General features: G+C 36.3%; 1 long non-coding RNA gene across 2 annotated transcripts in view; it reads right to left on the minus strand.

Annotated features, from left to right (window-relative positions):
- Window positions 1-16029, minus strand: part of LOC307184504 — a 180007-nt gene that overhangs the window by 105292 nt on the left and 58686 nt on the right. The window lies entirely within an intron of this gene.

Here is a 16029-nt window from a genome sequence, read left to right on the forward strand (position 1 = left end):
CGTTTAACAAGGACCTAGAAGAACTAAACAGCAAACAAACAATGATGAACAACAAAATAAATGAAATTAAAAATTCTCTAGAAGGAATCAATAGCAGAATAGCTGAGGCAGAAGAACGGATAAGTGACCTGGAAGATAAATAGTGGAAATAACTACTGCAGAGCAGAATAAAGAAAAAACAATGAAAAGAATAGAGAACAGTCTCAGAGAACTCTGGGACAACATTATACACACCAATATTCGAATTATAGGGGTCCCAGAAGAAGAAGAGAGAAAGAAAGGGACTGAGAAAATATTTGACGAGATTATAGTTGAAAACTTCGTAATATGGGAAAGGAGATAGTCAATCAACTCCAGGAAGCACAGAGTCCCATACAGGAAAAATCCAAGGAGAAAAACACCAAGACACATATTAATCAAACTATCAAAAATTAAATACAAAGAAAAAATATTAAAAGCAGCAAGGGAAAAGCAACAAATAACATACAAAGGAATCCCCATAAGGTTAATAGCTGATCTTTCAGCAGAAGCTCTGCAAGCCAGAAGGGAGTGGCAGGACATATTTAAAGTGATGAAACGGAAAAAACTACAACCAAGATTACTCTACCCAGAAAGGATTTCATTCAGATTTGATGGAGAAATTAAAACATTTAGAGACAAACAAAGCTAACAGAATATATCACCACCAAACCAATTTTACAGCAAATGGTAAAGGTACATCTCTAGGCAGGAAACACAAGAAAAGGAAAAGAGCTACAATAACAAACCCAAATTAATTAAGAAAATGGTAATAGGAACACACATATCAATAATTACCTTAAATGTAAATGGATTAAATGCTCCCACCAAAAGACACACACTGGCTGAATGGATACAAAAACAAGACCCATATATATGCTGTCTACAAGAGACCCACTTCAGGCCTAGAGACACATACAGACTGAAAGTGAGGGGATGAAAAAGGTATTCCATGCAAATGGAAATCAAAAGAAAGCTGGAGTAGCACTTCTCATAACAGACAAAAAAGACTTTAAAACAAAGACTATTACAAGAGACAAAGGGATCAATCCAAAAAGAAGATATAACAATTGTAAATATTTATGTACCCAAAACAGGAGCACCTCAATACATAAGGCAAATGCTAACAGCCATGAAAGAGGAAATCGACAGTAATACAGTCATAGTAGGGGACTTTAACACCCCATGTTCACCAACGGACAGATAATCCAAAATGAAAATAAATAACAAAACACAAGCTTTAAATGAAACATTAAACAAGATGGACTTAATTGATATTTATAGGGCAGTCCATCCAAAAACAAGAGAATACACTTTCTTCTCAGGTGCTCATGGAACATTCTACAGGATAGATCATACCTTGGGTCAAAAATCAAGCCTTGGTAAATTTAAGATAATTGAAATCGTATCAAGTAACTTTTCCAACCACAACGCTACGAGACTAGATATCAATTACAGGAAAAAATCTGTAAAAATTACAAATACGTGGAGGCTAAACAAAACACTACTTAATAACCAGGAGATCACTGAAGAAATCAAAGAGGAAAACAAAAAATACCTAGGAACAAATGACAATGAAAACACGACGACCCAAAACCTAGGGGATGCAGCAAAAGCAGTTCAAAGAGGGAAGTTTATAACAATATAATCCTACCTTAAGAAACAAGAAACATCTGAAATATACAACCTAACCTTATTACACCTAAAGTAATTAGAGAAAGAACAAAAAAACCCTAAAGTTAGCAGAGGAAAGAAATCATAAAGATCAGATCAGAAATAAAAAAAGAAATGAAGGAGGGTTCCCCTGGTGGCGCAGTGGTTGAGAGTCCGCTTGCCGATGCAGGGGACATGGGTTCGTGCCCCAGTCCGGGAAGATCCCACATGCCACGGAGTGGCTGGGCCCGTCAGCCATGGCTGCTGAGCCTGCGCGTCCGGAGCCTGTGCTCCGCAATGGGAGAGGCCATAACAGTGAGAGGCCTGCGTACCGCCAAAAAAACAAAAAAAAAAAGGAAATGAAGTAAACAATACAAAAGATCAATAAAACTAAAAGCTGGTTCTTTGAGAAGATAAACAAAATTGATAAACCATTAGCCAAACTCATCAAGAAAAAAAGGGAGAAGACTCAAATCAATAGAATTAGAAATGAAAAAGAAGTAACAACTGACATTGCAGAAATACAAAGTATCGTGAGAGATTACTACAAGCAATTCTATGTAAATAAAATGGACAACCTGGAAGAAATGGACAAATTCTTAGGAAAGCACAACCTTCCCAGACTGCACCAGGAAGAAATAGCAAACATAAACAGACCAATCACAAGCACTGAAATTGAAACTGTGATTAAAAATCTTTCAACAAACAAAAGCCCAGGACCAGATGGCTTCACAGGCAAATTCTATCAACATTTAGAGAAGAGCTAACACCTAACCTTCTCAAAGTCTTCCAAAATATAGTAGAGGGAGGAACACTCCCAAACTCATTCTACAATGCCACCATCATGCTAATATCAAAACCAGACAAAGATGTCACAAAGAAAGAAAACTACCGGCCAATATCACTGATGAACATAGATGCAAAAACCCTCAACAAAATACTAGCAAACAGAATCCAACAGCACATTAAAAGGATCATACACCATGATCAAGTGGGTTTTATCCCAGGATTGCAAGGATTCTTCAATATAAGCAAATCAATCAATGTGATACACCATATTAACCAATTGAAGGAGCAAAACCATATGATCATCTCAATCGATGCAGAGAAAGCTTTTGACAAAATTCAACCCCCATTTACGATAAAAAAAAAACCTCCAGAAAGTAGGCATAGAGGGAACTTACCTCAAGATAATAAAGGCCATATATATGACAAACCCACAGCCAACATCATCCTCAATGGTGAAAAACTGAAACCATTCCCACTAAGATCAGGAACAAGACAAGGTTGCCCACTCTCACCACTCTTATTCAACATAGTTTTGGAAGTTGTAGCCACAGCAGTCAGACAAGAAAAAGAAATCGGAAAAGAAGAATGAAGGCTGTCACTGTTTGCAGATGACATGACAGTACACATAGAAAATCCTAAATATGGTACCAGAAACCTACTAGAGCTAATCAATGAATATGGTAAGGTAGCAGGACACAAAATTAATGCACAGAATTCTCTTGCATTCCTATATACTAATGATGAAAAATCTGAAAATGAAATTAAGGAAACACTCCCATTTACCACTGCAACAAAAAGAATAAAATACCTGGGAATAAAGCTACCTAAGGTGACAAAATACCTGTATGCAGAAATGTATAAGGCACTGATGAAAGAAATTAAAGATGATACAAACAGATGGAGAAATATAACATGTTCTTGGATCAGAAGAGTCAGTATTGTGAAAATGACCCAAAGCAATGTACAGACTCAATGCAATCCCTATCAAACTATGAATGGCATATTTCACAGAACTAGAACAAGAAATTTCACATTTGTATGGAAACACAAAAGACCCCGAATAGACAAAACAATCTTGAGAAAGAAAAATGGAGCTAGAGGAATCAGGTTCCCTAACTTCAGACTATACTACAAAGCTACAGTAATCAAGACAGTATGGTACTGGCACAAAAAGAGAAATATAGATCAGTGGAACAGGATAGAAAGCCCAGAGATAAACTCATGCACATATGTTCACCTTATCTTTGATAAAGGAGGCAAGAATATACAATGGAGAAAAGACAGCCTCTTCAATAAGTGGTGCTGGAAAAATTGAACAGCTACCTGTAAAAGAATGAACTTAGAACACTTCCTAACACCATAAACAAAACTAAACTCAAAATGGATTAAAGACCTAAATGTAAGGTCAGCCACTATAAAACTCTTAGAGGAAAACATAGGCAGAACACTCTATGACATAAATCACAGCAAGATCCTTTATGACCCACCTCCTAGAGAAATGGAAATAAAATCAAAAATAAACAAATGGGACCTAATGAAACTTAAAAGCTTTTGCACAGCAAAGGAAACCATAAACAAGATGAAAAGACAACCCTCAGAATGGGAGAAAATATTTGCTAATGAAGCAACTGACAAAGGATTAATCTCCAAAATTTACAAGCAGCTCATGCAGCATGAGCATCAACAAACAAACAACCCAATCCAAAAATGGGCTAAAGACCCAAATAAACATTTCTCCAAAGAAGATATACAGATTGCCAACAAACACATGAAAGAATGCTCAACATCATTAATTATTAGAGAAATGCAAATCAAAACTACAATGAGATATCATCTCACACCATTCAGAATGGCCATCATCAAAATATCTACAAACAATAAACGCTGGAGAGGGTGTGGAAAAAGGGAACCCTCTTGCACTGTTGGTGGGAATGTAAATTGATACAGCCACTATGTAGAACAGTATGGAGGTGCCTTAAAAAACTAAAAATAGAACTACCATATGACCCAGCAATCCCACTACTGGGCCTATACCCTGAGAAAACCATAATTCAAAAAGAGTCATGTACCACAATGTTCACTGCAGCTCTATTTACAATAGCCAGGACATGGAAGCAACCTAAGTGTCCATCAGCAGACTAATGGATAAAGAAGATGTGGCACATATATACAATGGAATATTGTTCAGCCATAAAAAGAAACGAGATTGAGTTATTTGTAGTGAGGTGGATGGACCTAGAGTCTGTCATACAGAGTGAAGTAAGTCAGAAAGAGAAAAACAAATACTGTATGCTAACACATATATATGGAATTTAAGGGAAAAAAATGGTCATGAAGAACCTAGGGGCAGGACGGGAATAAAGATGCAGACCTAGTATAGAATGGATTTGAGAACACGGGGAGGGAGAAGGGTGAGCTGGGACAAAGTGAGAGAGTAGCATGGATATATATACACTACCAAATTTGAAAAAGATAGCTAGTGGGAAGCAGCTGCTTAGCACAGGGAGATCAGCTCGGTGCTTTGTGACCACCTAGAGGGGTGGGATGGGGAGGGTGGGAGGGAGGGAGACACAAGAGGGAAGAGATATGGGGATATATGTGTATGTATAGCTGATTCACTTTGTTTAAAGCAGAGACTAACACACCATTGTAAAGCAATTATACTCCAAAAAGATGTTAAAAAATAAAAATAAATAAAAAATTTTTAAAAAAGAGTACTTAGGGAAAAGAATGGATGAACCCATTGAGAATTTTTACAAGGACCTAGAAAATATAAAATAGAACCAGTCACCACTGAAGAATACAATAAATTCAGGAATTTACACTAGAAGGAATTAACAGCAGACTATGTGCTACAGAAGTACATGTACGTGATCTGGTAGACAGAATAATGGACGTCACTCAGTCAGAAAAACAACAACAAAAATTTAACAAATGAGAACAGTTTAAGGGACCTTCAAGATAACATCAAGTATTCCGGCATTCACAGTATAGGGGTCCTAGAAGGGGAAGAGAGAGAAAAAGGGATGAAAATATTTTCACTAAAACCAGGAACAAGACAGAGATGCCAACTTTTGCCACTTCTATTTAACATAGTGTTGGAAGTCCTAAACACAGCAATCATAGAAGAAAAAGAAATATAAGGAATCCAAATTTCAAGGGAAGTAAAACTCACTACTTGCTGATGACATGACACTATACATAGAAATCCCTAAAGTCTCCAATCAAAATCTATTAGAATTCATAAATAAATTCAGTTAAGTTGCAGAATACAAGATCAATATTCATGCTGGTGTGATGAATTGGGAGATTGGGATTGACATGTATACAGTGATGTGTATAAAATGGATGAGTAATAAGAACCTGCTGTATAAAAAAATAAATAAGATAAAATTCAAAAGAAAAGAGAAGAATAAGAGAAAATATTTGCAAATGATATATCTGGTTAGGGATTAATATTCAGAATGTGTAAAGAACTCCTACAACTCAACAACAAAGAACCAACTTTTACAGAAAGAACCAACTTGAACAGACATTTCTCCAAAGAAGATATACAGATGGCTAATAAGCACATGAAAAGATGTTCAACATCATTAATCATTAGGGAAATGCAAATCAAAACTACAATGATACTGCTTCACACCCATTAGGATGGCCATTATCAAAAAAAGCAGAAAATAACAAAGTGTTGGTGAGGATGTGGAGAAATTGGAACCCTTCTGCATTGCTGATGGGAATGTAAACAGGTACAGCTGCTGTGGAAAACAGTTTGATGGTTCATCAAAAAGTTAAACATAGAATATGATCCAAAATCCCACTTCTAGGGCTCTACCCAAAAGAATGGAAAGCAGGGACTCAAACAGACACTGCAACACCATTGTTCATAGCAACATTATTAACAATAGCCAAAAGGTGAAAACAGCCTAAATGTCCATTGGTGGATGAAGGATAAACAAAATGTGGTAAATCCATACAATGAAAGATTATTCACCCTTAAACAGGAATGAAATTCTAATACATGCTGCAACATGGATGAACATTGAAAACATTATGCTAAGTGAAAGAAGCCAGACACAAAAGGACTAGTATTGTGTGATTCCACTTAATATGAGGTGCCTAGACTAGGCAAATTCATAGACACAGGAGGTAGAATGGTGGCTGCCAGGGGCTGGAGGAAAGGCAGGGAATGAGGAGTTACTAATAGGTACAGACTTTCACTTTGGGGTGCTGCAAAGCTCTAGAGATGGATTGTGGTAGTGGTTGCATAACAATGTGAATATACCTAATTGTACAATTGAAGATGGTTAAAGTGGTAAAAAAAAAAAAAAGGAAAGAAAGAAAAAGAATAATATTCAGAAATCTGTTGCTTTTCTATGCATGAATAATGAACTATCAGAAAGAGAAAGCAAGAAAACAATCCCATTTACAATTGCATCAAAAAGAAAAAAAAATACCTAGGAATAAACTTAACTGGAGGTGAAAGATCTATACTGTAAAAACTATAAGACACTGATGAAGGAAATTGAGGATGCTAAAGAGAAATGGAAAAATACCCGGTGTTCATTGATGAGAAGAATTAATATTGTTAAAATGTCCATTGCAATCATAGCAATCTGCAGATTTAATGTAATCCCTATAAAATTACCCATGACGTTTTTCACAGAACTAGAACAAATAATTTTAAAATTTGTATAGAAACACAAAAGACCCTGAATAACCAAAACAACCTTGAGAAAGAACAGAGCTGGAGGAATCACACTCCCTGACTTCAGACTATATTACAAAGCTACAGTCATCAAAACAGTATGGTACTGGCACAAAAACAGACATATAGATCAACAGAACAGGATAGAAAGCCCAGAAATAAACCCATGCACTTATGGTCAATTAATCTATGACAAAAGAGGAAAATATACACTGGAGAAAAGACAGTCTCTTCAATAAGTGGTGCTGGGAAAACTGCACAGCTACACATAAAAGAGTGAAATTAGAACACTCTCTAATACCATATACAAAAGTAAACTCAAAATGGATTAAACACCTACATGTAAGACTTGAAACCATAAAGCTCCTAGAGGAAAACAGAGGCAGAACATCCTTTGACATAAATTACAGCAATAGTTTTCTGGATCTGTCTCCTAAAGTAAAAGATTAAAAAAAGCAAAAATAAGCAAATGAGACCTAATTAAACTAAAAGCTTTTTCACAGCAAAAGAAACCATCAACAAAATGAAAAGACAACCTACTGAATGGGAGAAAATATATGCAAATGATATGACTAATAAGGGATTAATATCCAACATATATAAACAGCTCATACAACTCAATATCAAAAAAGCAAACAACCTGATTCAATAATAGGCAGAAAAACTAAATAGATAGTTTTCCAAAGAGGAAATGCAGATGGCCAACAGGCACATGAAAAGATGCTGAACATCACTAATCATCACAGAAATGCAAATCAAAACCACACTGAGATATCACCTCACACCTGTCAGAAAGGTTACCATCAAAAAGACCACAAATAGCAAATGTTGGCAAGGATATGGAGAAAAGGGAACCCTCGTACGCTGTTAGTGGGAATGAAAATTGGTGCATCCGCTGTGGAAGACTGTATGGGGGTTTCTCAAAAAACTAAAAATAGAATGACCAAATGACCCAGCAATTCCACTCCTGGGTGTATATCCAAAAAAACTCCAAAACACTAATTTGAAAAGATACATGCACCCCGGTTTTCATAGAAGCATTACTTACAATTGCCAAGATGTAGAAACAACCTGTGTCCATCAACAGATGAATGAATAAAGAGGATGTGGTATACATACCACACACACACACACACACACACACACACACACACACACACACACACACACACAGGAATACTACTCAGTCATTAAAAAGGACGAAATTTTGCCATTTGCAGCAACATGCGTGGACTTGGAGGGCATTAAGCTAAGTGAAATAAGTCAGAAAAAGATAAATACTGTATGATATCACTTATATGTGGAATCTAAAAGATATGTGGAATCTAAAAATACAACAAAGTAGTGAACATGATATTAAAGAACCAGAATCACAGATATAGAGAACAGACTAGTGCTTACCAGTGGGGAGAGGAAGGGGGCGATATAGGGGTGGCAGAGGGAGAGGTACAAACTATTGGGTATAAGATAGGCTCAAGGATGTATTGTACAACACAGGTAATATAGCCAATATTTTGTAATAACTGTAAATGAAAAGTAACCTTTAAAGTTGTATATAAAAAAACTAAAAATCGAGCTACCATATGATCCTGCAATCCCACTGCTGGGCATATATCCAGAGAAAAACATTGTCTGAAAGGATACATGCATCCCAGTGTTCATTGCAGCACTGTTTACAATAGGCAAGACATGGAAGCAACCTAAATATCCATCGACAGAGGAATGGCTAAAGAAGATGTGGTACATATATACAATGGAATATTATTCAGCCATTAAAAAGAATAATGAGGAACTTCCCTGATGGCGCAGTGGTTAAGACTCATTCTCCCAATGCAGAGGGCCCAGGTTCAATCCCTTGTTGGGGAACTGGATCCCACATGCAGGCTCCCACAGCTAGGGAGTCTGCGAGCCACACCTAAAGGAGTCCACCTGCCACAACTAAGGAGCCCACAAGCTGCAACTAAGACCTGGTGCAACCAAATAAATAAATAAATAAATTTTTTTTAAAAAAAGAATAATGCCATTTGCAGCAACATGGATGGACCTAGAAATTGTCATACTGAGTGAAGTAAGTCGGACAGAGAAAGAGAAATACCATATGATATCACTTATACACGGAATTGAAAAAGAAATGATATGAATGAACTTATTTACAAAACAGAAACAGACTCACAGACTTAGAGAACAAACTTATGGTTACCAGGGGGGAAGGGTGGAGGGAAGGGATAGTTAGGGAATTTGGGATTGACATGTACACACTGCTATATTTAAAACGGATAACCAACAAGGACATACTGTATAGCACAGGGAACTCTGCTCAGTATTATATAACAACCTAAATGGGAAAAGAATTTGAAAAAGAATATATACATGTGTATGTATAACTGAACCACTTTGCTGTACACCTGAAACTACCACAACATTGTTAATCAACTATACTCCAATATAAAATAAAAAGTTAAAAATGAAAAAAATAACATTGTAGAAAAAAAAAAATCTAGTGCTGTACCAGGTCTTAGCACTCAATAAAAACTCTTTCCACTTCCATTTTTATTGGAATAAATAAATAGTAAAAAGGGGGGAAAGTGTCAGATTGGTTGGTTGGCTTGTCCTTTGTTCCTACAGCTAGCAAATGACAGAACTAAAATGAGAGCCTCTGAATCTCATCCAAGTGCTTTATCCACATCACCAAAATGGCCTGGTTTCCTCGTGTTGGAATGGAATTTTACAAGTATTAACCACGTGCTTGCCTAGAAAAACCGCTATGTTCATCTCAATCTGCCATTTCCTTATCAGGACATAAAGAGAAGAGACAATAGAAAGAGTAATGATTTCTTTTCCTCTCCAATACATAGTGCATCTGGAGGTGGATGTGCCATGAAGCTAACAGAGCTGAAGCTTTCAGTTCTCTCACTTTCCAAGGCCCTGGCAGTGTTCACTTGGTCATATGTTTTATAAAATTTATAAAATTGAATACTTGTGCATATGTCTTCTTATATGTCTTCCAAAACTACATAAGCTCTGGGTTCCACAAAACCCTGATCTAGATACACAAAAGCCCCCATGTGTAGCCAATTCTATGAAAATTCTGTTCCAATTTCAAAGAAAACATGATCTTAGCCAAACAACAAAGTCACTCTTTGATCCTTTTTTATCAATTATTTTGTAAAGTTTAAAAAGATTGTGATCCCTAATAGATATCATGATCTCCTTAAGAACAGAGGATTCAACTTAGTTCAACAGTTACTTACTCTTCATCTGGAATGTCTTCCCCCAGGTACCCAAATATCTAACCATATTGCTCCATCATTTCATGCTATTCTCTGTCTAAATGTCATTTCATGGAAATTCCACCCTAAACACTGTATCTAAAGTAGCATACTCCCACCCTCTGCTCTCACACTGTTTTAGTTTTTGTCATAGCACTTGTGACCATGGACATATTTCGTATTATTTGTTACATGTGTATTATTTTTGTCCCACCCCTCTCCTATGGAAACTTTGTGAGGAGAGTCATCATGTTTTATTTTATTGATGTCCCATCAATGTCTAAAATAGTGGCTTTTACACTGTAGGCAATCAATAGAAAATTGTGGAGTGAATAAATATTTACAGCACCCATGCCATGTCAGGACTGAGCAAAGCCCTGGGAATTCAGTAGTGAATGAGGCAGATAACTTATTATAGATGTTAATAAGTAATTACCCGTGCAATGAGTACTTCCAACTCAGAGTTACAGGTGCTAATGGAGTGTACTACAAGAGCACTGGCATAGCCTATCGGGTTAAGGAAGACCTCTCTGAGGCAGCAATGTTTATTTTATATGACTTCAGAGGCCTTTGTGCGGTCATTACATGCAAGGGAAAGAAGACAAGGATGTTTTACTCCTTTTTCAACTCATTATAAGCAGAAACCTTCCTAGTATTGGAAAATGTCACCACACCAAACGAAATGTGCTACTTCTGTATAAACTGACTTTTCATATGACAAGAAATAGTCAGACAAGCTGTCAGATCAGTTAATACAACAAATAAAGGGTTAGATTAGTTGAACTTGAATTTATCTACTAACTCAAGGAGACTATAATTAATTACTTTATTCTTTCATTACATAAATATTTATTAAGTACCTACTTAATGTCAGGCATTGAAAAGCTGAAACTCAGAGTGTTGTCTCTGAGAATTTAGAGTATCCTAATTGGGCTCATCTCTTGCTTTCCTGCTATATTTCAGTTCACAGACAACTGTCAGCTAATCTTCACAAATGTCAGTGCTCAAAATATTCACTAATTCTCCAGTCCAAAAAGCAATCCAAACTCCATACCTGCCATTAAAGGCCTGCTATTCCTGGCCCTAAACTTACTTCCTAGTGCTAGTCAACTCTAGCTTATGCTGTGATTCTCTGTTTATTGCTCAGAAGTACATGGACAGGAATATGCCCCCTCATTTTTGCTTGTAAACCCTCAGCCTCTGCTTCTCCCAGGCCTTTTCAGCTGTACGGAAAAGTGTCTCCATCTGGGAGCTCACCCCTTCCTAATGCCTGAACTAAAGATGGATAATCACCTTATATGATGCAGATGTTGGAAGTGGACTGGAAATAAAATTCCTCCTTGTAAAATGAGAATCTACTGCTGGCTCCTAACGTGCAACCGTCCTGGGCCATTTGTCATGATGACCCAGAGCTACCACTTCAATTTTTTATTTGAATTTAACGGCCTTGTTAATCCTGGAGTTCTGCTCTGAGCTCTGGCTGTCTTGGCTGGGGCTCTGATCCCCTGCCTGGCTCTTGTCAGGTTCCATCCAAAATAGGTGGGGCTCCTGGGTCCAGATTCTCCTGCCCACAGTGGCTGCATCTGGACTCAGTCCAAAGGGTGGCCTGTGTGGTGGAGACGTAAAGGCCAGAGCTCAGCTGGGCAGAGTTGTCACCTAGAATGAGTAAACGTAAGTCATGCCCAGTAGAGTGGTAAGGACAGAGAGGGAAGCCAGGAAGGTGGTAATAAATGGAGCCAAAAACTGCGAGCAAAATGGAGGCCTCCAGGAGCTACTTAGGTACCAGGAAATGAGCTGAGAGATAAAGTCTTGGGGGAAAAGAGCAAGAGGGAACAGCACCTTTGCCATAATAGGGGCTGGCATGCCCAGTTTGTCTGTTGGTGGGTGCCAGCTTCACGGCTCATTGGTAATGCAGGAGAGGGTGTGCAGCAACCAGCTGCTAGAGGTCTTGTTCCAAGATGGATTGATCATCCGGAAACAAAAAACTGACATCTGCAATCAGCGAACATCACAACTGCCTGGAAAACCCAATTACCTTTCCCTTTAGATATCAAAACACTAAATATGCCCCTGTTCACCATGTCACGCCCTTTAGCCATTTGAGTTGAATGGCGGTTATTCCACTCAAAACACTAATCTCGTTGCTGGGCCAGTTTGTGCAGTTTCAATCCCATCATCCTCACTTTCCTTATATGTTTGTTGCTGAAAACTCATTTGCCTTGGGACCAAGCCTGAACCTGCAGGACAACATGTTTCACCCTATCCACCTGAAAAGTCCTCTTCTCTCTTTTTGCTACTCTTCTGCCTTGGAGATCTAACTCAAGTTTTGTCTCCTTTGTATATCATATATCACTGGAACCATCTCCACGTGGTCTCTGCAGCTACTGAAAACTATAATCCTATTTAAAGATACTTGTTAAGCATTTTATTCATTTAACATTTATATAGTACTTACTCTGTGCTGGCATTAAGTGTATTACAAATATTAACTCGTTTAATCTTCTTAGCAGCACTATGAAGTAAGCATTATTACAGTCTTCATTTTACAGATAAAGGAACTGAGTCATAGAAAGCTTAAATAATTTGCCCAAAGACCCTCAGCTGGTAAGAGCCTGAGCTGAGATTAGAACTGAAGCAATCTAGCTCCAGAGTCTGTGCCCTGAACTACTTACCTTTCTAGGCTGCTTCTCAGATTATGCTGAACTTGCTTTGTAGGCTATACTATAAGTAAATACATAAAAAAGCTAATCCTAGATCCACGGCTTCTTGAAGGTAGAGATTGTGCATGTAGTTTTTCAGTGCCAAGGTTTTGTATATATTATACATATGTCTATCTGTACACACATATGCTCTTTATATACATATATACATGTTTTGCATATATAAGACATCAAGAAATGTTTATTGACTATGATACTGAAAATATCAATAAAATTAAAGATCGTTTAGCTATTACCAATGAATTAGCTCTTATCACTGTATGCAATCAAAAGTAGGATGTACATGAATAATTCAGCTAACCTATTTATTTTTTCCTTGAAACATACAAATGATTTGCACAAATCACGTATTTGTATAGGATCTTATAATTCAATTTACTAAAACTTTGAGGTGACTTATCCTTGAAAAGCACTATAGAGAATAAAATTCAATATCGTTCCCACTTGACAGGTAAACTTATAAATAAACCATGATTCTTTCTAAAGGACAAAAGGTCTATCTTTTGTCACCCCATGAATTACGGGATATGTATTTTACTTCCTCTGTCAGCTGCCACTCTTGTGATTTCCAGAAGCTCTTCCATTCCTCTGGATAGCAAGGTTATTCTAAAGCAAATGGTGAAAAAGTCAAAAATGTAAAATAACTTGACACTAAAGGGTAAAATCTCTCCTAGCAAAGTGCCAAAGAATAGATTAGCAGCTTTTCTTCTCGAAAATTTTAAGATGAAATTATAAGCAATAGGCAATTTTCAGGTTGTCAAATATCTATAATCACTATGATTTCTGAATTTAATACACTGTAGCTATGATTATTGTACATTTTGCTAAAATATACATTTTACATTTATGAAAATCCACTAAAAATGATGCAGTCAAATTTCAAAATTAAGGGGTTTTTCTTAACTTCTAATATGTGATTTCCATTCCATTCAACAAAGCTACTATAAAGCTATTAAAAGGATTTTTTTCCTATTACCAATGCTGAAATATTTAAACATCTGAAAGAAATACCCAAGTGTTTCTATGTAAAAAGAAACAGCGTTCTTTCGAAAACATGAATTATATAAACTATAATTAGAGCTTCAAATTGAAAGTGTTTAAACTAAGATTACAAATTTCTGTGTTAAAAAGATACTGAGACATTCAGGGGAAAAAAGTAAATGCCGACTAACTAAATTAATTCTCCCACATTCCAAGCTGTTCTATCTCCTTCTTGACTTTCCCTCTACCATTATTTGATGATACATGAACATTAGTTCTGCTACAATGAATTCAGGTGAATTTTGCTTCTCTTACCATGAGAGTTGGCAGTTTCTTTACTTGAAAGTATAAATTTTTATTAATCTTCAACTAAACATGGTCTGTTGAATAAAGTAAACTGATATAGGTAAAAATACAAATTAAATGCTACATTTTCGAACTAAACTGGAAATAATTTGTTAATTTTTTAAATAAAATGAGTTTTGTGCAGTTTTTAGGAACACACAGTAGAGATCTAGAAATTAAATGAATAACAGATCAAGGCACCACAAGGTAAAATGTGGGAGAACTGGACAGGAACCAGTGAGTGTTGAACTGACTGAGAATAAGAAGCACTAGAGTAAAAGAAGTTGTTTTAATAAGCTGTTTATGAAATTTAGAAAGATGACTCCAAATCACACATGCTAAAATTTTTAATGTCACTATTTTTGTAATCAGGGTAGCTCTTTATCCATCACAATTCTAAGTTCATAAAGGAGAGGACGCATATGCTTCTTTACACTCTCCTGAGCATCTACTATAGTTCAGCTATAGCACATAATCAATTAGAAATGCTCTCTCTCTGGTATTATTTGCCAAAGGGGAATGGTAGGGTTCTTCCATTTCTAAATCATTTTGTTGTGTTTCCTATGAACATAAAACTGGGTATTGTAAAATACTAACAACAGGATAATAGGAAGAGAGTAGATTGATACCCATATTAATAAAATTTGGCTTGTTTCTGAAGACATAAAATAAGAAAAACTCATTAAACCAAAAAAATTCTTGCAAATAATACCTTTATTAAAGTAAAACATATATACCCTAGCACATTAAATACCCTGATGATTTGTAATACTAATATTTGTTTAAAAGGTACTCTTCCTTCAGCATTGCAGCAAAGATTTACAAGATTTTTCTGTGAAGTATTACTATCTCAAACCAATCAAAGTTAAATAGCACCAGTCAGGAATCAATTTTCCAGGCTTAACAAATGTCCAAAATGTTTACTGTCATTGAATTTATATTCACTGTTTGGAAGTGTTAGCAAAAGAATCTAATACTTTGAGCACTGCACCAAAATATAACAGGGTGGTCAGATGACAATTTTATGAAATTCCATTTACTAAATCAGATTTATTAAAAGTGCACATGCAGAAAAAAGGTTATAATGATTAAAGAAAAATCTTAATCCATTTGTGTTAATAATTAGTTTTAGATAGCATTTCAGCAATCTGGTGAGGTGAACTATTTTAATAAAATATTTTGAAAGTCTACATTTAAAGATAACTGAGAATATTCTATAGTAAATGTAATTTGTTTCAAGATAGAGAGGGGAAAGTATGTGGAGACATGCCTCTTGCTTCATTTCATCATCAATTGATCTTTGACATTCATTTTTTCACTTAAATCTCTCTGGGCTAAAAGATAATCTGAGCTCTTTTCCCACTTTCCCTCCAAGGTGTGCAGAAACTCACAGCCTTCATAGCACATTATCGAATTTGCTTTCCCCTTCACCTAAATAGTCCTTGTGCCTATTTTTGTGAACATCCAGAGAATTGCTACCATCTAGTGTGCATGATCTGGTTAGATCTAGCTTTCAAGATACTTTTTTTTTCTTTTTAATGTCTATATT

Source organism: Stenella coeruleoalba, assembly GCF_951394435.1.
Source record: "Stenella coeruleoalba genome assembly, chromosome: 3".
NCBI classification, from domain to species: Eukaryota; Metazoa; Chordata; class Mammalia; order Artiodactyla; family Delphinidae; genus Stenella; species Stenella coeruleoalba.